Source organism: Columba livia, chromosome 5 (genome assembly GCF_036013475.1).
Source record: "Columba livia isolate bColLiv1 breed racing homer chromosome 5, bColLiv1.pat.W.v2, whole genome shotgun sequence".
Taxonomy (NCBI): domain Eukaryota; kingdom Metazoa; phylum Chordata; class Aves; order Columbiformes; family Columbidae; genus Columba; species Columba livia.
Window position 1 is genome coordinate 47554112 of NC_088606.1, and position 7226 is coordinate 47561337.

General features: G+C 41.8%; 1 pseudogene; it reads right to left on the reverse strand.

Moving 5' to 3' along the window:
• Nucleotides 1–3399: 3399 nt before the first annotated feature.
• LOC135579698 (uncharacterized) lies at nt 3400–5852 on the reverse strand (annotated as a pseudogene).
• Between the last annotated feature and the right edge of the window lie 1374 nt (nt 5853–7226).

A 7226-nucleotide genomic window follows, 5' to 3' on the forward strand; every position in this document is an offset into this window, starting at 1 on the left:
ACAACATAAAACACAGATTTGAATATCAGCTGAGAAGATTATTGGGGTACAACAACATAAGAATAATGAGGATCCACAATGTGCATGCAATCACTCACAAGAAACAAAACTAGATGTCTCCTTCACTCAATGGTACCCAGAAGAAGCAACCACTCACCTGGGTTAGACAAGGGCTCACTCAAGGATACATCCAGCAGAGAAAAGCAACCACTCATCAAATGAGGAGGTAGGTGCACTCAATCCTGGGAAGTCTCCTTAGACAACATCCCAGTCTAAGGGGAGGGCTCCATTTCACAGTCCCACTGCTCTGAGAAGACCATTCAAAAGGGGTCTTAGTGGGGACCCCATTTTATAGCGAGGTCAGATCTGACCAGGATCATTACAACATGATCCAGAAGTTTCTCAGCTTCTCTAGGCACCTACTTTGTTGAAGACTTTGTCAGCTGACTAAGGGTCTCACCCCTCCTGCCCCACAAGCTGGGGGGAGGTGAAGTCACTCTGCCCCCAGGTGTGGGGAGGATGTAACTGTCAGCACCATCCAAGGTGTATACATGGGGACAGGCACAGTGGGGCACAAAAAGTGTTAAAGAACCATCAGCTGTCCTATTGAAGGCTCTAGATCTCATCAGGGGACATGTAACTGCCACACCTTCTATTCCACCACTCCAGTCACAGGAGTCATCCCACCACTTCTTCCTGATGCCAATGAGATCATAGCCCTGCAGGCACATACACTTCTCTAACTCTCCTTGTTTACTTCCCATGCTACGTGCGTTTACATGGAGGCATTTAAGTTGGGCCCCCTGATGGCAAATCGAGTCCTCCACCTTTGTTGTCCTACCATACTACCAATTCTATTTTTCTCCATTTAAAAATATTTTTATAAATTTACTTTTGTTGTTCTGAAGTTCTGTTTCTGGTATTCTGACCTGCCCAGTGAAAACGAGGGTGAGCTGGCAGGGTTAGAAAGTTGTGACTGTCAGTGGTCCTGTTCCTGGTCTCAAGATCTAATCCAAGATCAAGATAAGTGCTTCACCACTGCCTTTCTACCAGGTTGCTGAGAAAGAGGGAAGAGAGACTATTTTAAAGCCAACTAGTCCTGCACTGGGCTGTAGGTAGCAGTTGATAGAGAAGTATGTTGGAAATTCGATGCCCTAATTTTAGTGGCCTGAAGCCTGACGATGACTGCTATTAAGATAGCCTAATTGTTGCTTCTCCACTGGGAAAAGCTTCAGTCCTTCTCAGGAAACTTCTTCTATACTCCACTAGAAATTTGAGTATGTTGTAGTCCAGGAATACCAGGAATCCTACATAGATTGGACATGCCTGCAGGTTTCACAAATTAAAATCCATCACTATTCCATGAAGAAAGAACTGCCTACTTAGACCAGGAAATAAAAAATGTGAAAAATAATTGTCTAATATGACTGGGAGCTAAAGCATGACACAGGCCAGGTTTACATTCCACCAGGAGGAAGAACTAACATTAATTCACTGTCTTGGTGGTTTTCTCCAGCCAGAAGGTAGAGGAAGGGATGCTATAGCAACCAGGAGTAGAAAATGAAAACTTGTGTCTTTGCAATCTAATAGTAACCCCACTAAATAATTTAAGCTGCAGATCTTAAATTATTTTCAGCTTGAGGAAAAGTATTTTGACTTTAGATCTTCAGAAGGGCAGGGAAACATTAGGAAATAAAATAGGGAAATATGTTCTCTGCTTATCTTTACCTGTCCACAGTTCTCAAAACAGGTGTGCAATGTACATGGTGTTGCAAAAAGAAAACAGATCCATAATTTACATATGCCATCTTCTATGACTTCATTTGCCAACCAGCCCAGAATGGAGCAACTAAGCCAGTACATGAAAACAAACAAAAAAGCTTATAGAACGTCACAGGCTGTTTCTGGAAACCTCAGTAGGGCTTGGAAAGTCACAAGATTTGAGACAACTATATCATTAAATGAAAATTGTCAAACTTTGCCTTTGGTGTAACATTAATGGCTTCAGAGTTCTCTGCTTCCTCTGACAGCTAGAACAGTCTGCAGTTAAACCTCTGTGAACTAATAACAAAGTTGAGACTTGTGCCTGCTTTTGTATAAAAGCAGAAAGGAAATGAGAGCACTTACTGAGATGTAGTTTCAAGATTAGCAAAGTACATCTCTTGTCAAAAGAAGGAGAGAGATTGAGGAAAATATTTTTCCTTTTGTTAAATTACTTTACTGGACACTTCAGAGAGCTGTTGAGTACTTGCATTAGGAAAAAAAAAAAAAAAAGGAGCCTACTTTAAAAGGCTTGGACTAAAACTCTTCCTGCCATAGCAACAAGAAACAGAAATCATTCTGTAATATGTACCAACAACAAAAGTTGCTCTCAGTAAAATCACAGCCATTACCTAGAAAATGTTCTGCAGATCACAATTAAGAATTTTTACTGTCTCCACATGGACCACAACTATACGCTAGGTAGACTGTGCCAGTAGCCTGAGAAAACAGATCCTCCAAAACCAATATATTAGATATACTCTTTTCACTTCAAAAACGTGTTCTGGCTCTGGGAAATAAAGCTGTACCCCTTTCACTGAAGCTTGTGTCAAAAGCATGTAATCTATCTAGTAAACAAATAAATAAGAGTAAAACAATATTTGATAAAATAGTTTCAGGCAATCCAGCCTGTGGCACATCCATTTGTACACGGGAAGGCTGTGATACTTTCATTATAGGAAAACAGAAAACATTGTTTTGCTGATAAGCATCTGTTCATAGAAGTAATTGTGCAATGCAGCTTTCTCATTCACACACCTTACTATGCAGTGTTCATGTATTATTTAAATCTGGGATAATAATTCGCAAAACTAAAATGTACTTTTTGTTGTTTAACATTAAGCACACACGTTGGCAATGTGAAATACAGAGAGCAAGTGAAACAACAGCATCAGAAGAGTGCAGCTTGAATGTGTGCTACTCACGTGTGTAGGACCTGAGACAGTAACTGCACCCACCTGACTCTCAAATCCATCCTGAACACTTCAAGGGTAACTCCAAGACTTGCATGAAAATCCACACCCATTACCAGTGGTCTTTGCTTTCAGTATACTAGGGAAACTTTCCCCCCTTCTCCCTTCCCTCATGTTAATTAACATATGCCATGTAATGGCAGGGAAGTGTACAATTACTCAGTACCAATATGGGTAGATATTAGCAGTGATACTAATGGTTTTCTAAATGTGTATTACTTCACTGTACCATTTTTAGTTTTAAAATGCATGTACACAGAAGTGATAATAGAGATGTAATAGCATAGATTAATTTAATGATACGATATTCTTCCCTAAGGGATTATATTCCTTCATATCACCATGCAAGAAAAGCAACATTTCAGTGCACAAACATATAGCTGACCTAAATATAGACAACTATTTATGCATACTTGCAAAACCTCACTGAAAAGCCACAGCAAGAATTCAAAATAGGGCAGTTATTCTAGAAGCTAAGGACTAATACTTGACTCTTCAAAGCTATTTCAGTGCCTAATTTCCACTGACATCAAGAGTGATGTGTTTCCATTGTGTTTCCAAGCATATTGATTTGAGTATTGTCAAAAAAGATATTAATATAAACCAGGTTAAAATTACATTTTTGCAACAGCCTTCAGATTATTGTTTCTAAAATAGGAAGTACACAGATGAAACTGAAATAAAAAATGAATTCTGCCCTATTAAATGTAGAGGAGAACATTTTTCCACCATCTAGACATAGACAAGTGTGTTGCTACCGGAGACAGTATGGATAGAGTTTCTTGGGGAAGCTGTTTCTTGGATGTCTTTGCTGCCATAGTTCACCTTTGTAGCTCCTGCTGGTGGTCTGCTGTGTTGTGCTCTGCGCCTCAGGGTTCCTGTCACATGAGAAGTGCTGGGTCCAGCTCTGGGCTCCCCAATACAAGACAAATATGGACTTACTAGAGTGAGTCAGGGTGACAGAGATGAGTAAGAGACTGAAGCATCTTCCCCATAAGGAAAGGATAAGTGGGCTGAGACACAGTGTGGTAGATGCACTCGACTCACCCCCTGCCAAACCAACAGCAGTTTGGTCCAGGCTCCAGAGGAGGTAAATGCCTGAGCTGTAGCCAGGCCAAGAACTCCTTCCAGGAGACCCACAAGGAAGCAGAACAGCACAGTAAACACTGGTAAACTTGTGGGCTTAGGGAGTCTCACGTATACTTTTCCTACTGTATGCAATTTGACTATGAGTCAACCACTATATTTTATAAATACAACAGCCTAAGTGAGCCCACTTTGAGCTTGTCATGGTCCATTCAGTGATGGACTCATGATGGTTCGTTTACCTTGATCTCAAAGCGCAAAATTAAGGCAACTAAAATGCCAAGGGGTTATAATTCAATCAAACAGTGTAACTTTATTATTTTGCCCATAAAGCAGCATGTGATAAACAAAATGGAGAAAGAGAAAAGAAAAAAAAAAGGGGGAAAGAAGATTATAGCTACCACTATTCTTGTCGGATCTTGGGCTGTTCTCCCTTTCCTGTTTTAATATGTGGATGCTCCTTTCTCGGAGCACCAGTAGCAGCAGCAGTACCAGTAGAGAGGGGCAGATTCTTGACTTCAATATGACAGATTCCTCTCAACCTTTCTTCTTGAATTTTTACAGGGCCATATTGGGGGAAGTCGGGGCATGGGTAAAGAGTGAATCTATGGTAGTATCAGCTCCATCCCTCTGGCCACTAATCAGACCTTCCACCCTTTCTGCTGGGCTCATCAATGCAATTGTCCTTTGAAGGTTAATCCCTGTAGGTTTAAGTGACTCTGGAAGTCCCCTTATCAAGGGAGTCATCATGTCAGGATTCACTGGCAGCATCATTGGAGATTCACATTTGGCAATCAATTTTCTTTCATGTATCATTTGCAAGCAGGCTGCTTTGTGTATACTTTCTAGGAATTGACCAGGTGTGCCAGCGATTGCCAGGGGATCTCCTCTATCTAAAGGCTTTGACTCTCCATCCCAATAAGCAGCTCACTGGATTAGGGACCATAGGGCACATCTGTCACCAGTTGTTAAGAAAACTCCATGCCCTCAGTAATCATTAACTTCCTGTTCACCTAACTGAATTTGGTCTCCCTCAATTAGGAGCACATGCCACGTGTACTCTGTTTCGGATTCTTTAGGGAGGCACCCATAGTCTCTCTTTAGTTTGGCCAGCTCGGTGGCAGTGTAAGGTGTTTGCTTAGTTCTGATATGAGGGTCAGTATCCTCTTCGTTTGCATAAAAATATTCTGTTTTCAATAAGGGTCTCATGTGTGGGTGTTCCTCATAACATTTTCTCGTCTCCTCCAACTCCTTCTGAGGGTAAATTTGATTTATTTGTCGGATACTTTTCTCCCTTAGCTCCCACTCCCTCTCACACAGCACTTCTGTGTTTTTTAAACATTCCTCCTTTAGAGTAGCTTTTAATGAGAGGTTTTCTTCCCTATATATTTCTAATTGTTGTTCTAAATTGGAGGGTTTTTTTGCAAAATCTGCACCAGATTTTCAAGGGATTCTATAATTTTGCTTTCATCACTATGTCGCCTGGGGCAATATTCAATTGCTGCGACCAGGCTGGCTCCTAATACAGTACAGACTGCAGCTTTGTCCTTGTTTGATCTGAACTTAGTCCGTAAAGAAATCACTCCGTCCACTACACTCTGTAAATTAGGCCAGTTATCATGAGCCCAGTTTTCTCTGGGTACGGAGGGTCGAGCCCCATATTTTGCTAAAAGTGTGTAGAACGAGTCTTGATCTTTCACTAACCAAGAATCTTGATCATCAGCTTTTTCAGTCATTCTTATTACAAAGGGACCAAACTTAGTTTGCCTCCCTTAGGGTGCCTCCCTAAAGAATCCGAAACAGAGTTAGTTACAACTTAGTTACACAAACACACAGCCACTGCTGCATTGCCCCTCCCTTTCCTGAGTGGTTGAAGGGGCCAAAAATCTGCTACAGGAAGGCTCATCTTAGTTACACAAATACACAGGATTGCCCCTTCACTCTCCCTAGCAGACTATTCTCATCAACACCCCTTTTTGCACTTTGAGATCTTTTGGTTTGATTCTGAGAGACAGAGCCCTCAACTCAAGTTTGGAGTGTTCTACACCAAGGCGTCTGTGGTGTGCAGGAAATCTGAATTGCCTCGCTTACTTTCTGGACACCTCTTACCTATCAGGTGTAAGGCCAGGTGTGGCTGGAGCAAAACTTCCTTCCCCTGTTACAGACCACAGAGTACTTGCACTCCTCTCTTTTCTCAGAATCCTGCCCATGGTGCTAATTTAATGTCACAGTCCACTCAGTGATGGATTTGAGATGGTTCATTTACCTTGATCTCGAAGCACAAAATTAAGGCAACCAAAATGTCAAAGGGTTATAATGCTCAATCAAACAGTGTAACTTCATTATTTTGCCTATAAAGCGGCACATGATAGAGAAAGTGGAGAAAAAGGAAAGAAAAAAAAAAAAAGGAGGAAAGAGGATTATAGCTACCACCATGGGTCCAAAGGTGTCCCTGTGATCCCAGGTCCCAAACAGCATCCTGCCAGTCCTCTGTCATGATCCATGATCCTTTGGTAGGGAGATCTCTCCGATGTTCAGTTAGGAACCATCTTTTATGCTTCTTCACCCCTGCTGTCTCCCATGGATTGAGATCAAACTCTGCCTTTGTTTCACAATCCAGGCTTAACTGTGCAGGCCCAAAAAGTCCCTGCTTCACTTGCCAGAACTTACCTGCGTCTGTGCCACCTCACATTCAGGGATCTCTTATTGTCCACTGGGTGACCTCAAGACCTTCTGTGAGCCTCTGCACATGCTTCTTTTCGTTGGCCTTAGTAACAGGGAGGAGGTGGGACAAGTTTGGCTGAGGCATCAGGTGAAATCCATCTTCTGAAGAGCAGCTCTTGTTACCTGTAGTCCCAGGTCAGAGAGTCCCTGTACAACGCAGTTCTTTTTCTCAGGGTATCTGTTTGTCTCTCCAAGTCCCCGTACAGTTCTTTCTCTGAGGGTATTTGTTCTCCAAGTCCCTGGTGGCGATGCTGAGGCAAATACTGTTCTTCAGATTGACTCTTACAGAGCTCTCCCTGCTAAACAAGTGGTCTGTATGGCAATGGTTTTACTACTTACAGGCTAATGGATGAGCCCAATTTAAATTTAATATTAATCATTTAGCTTAAGTAAATGCATACT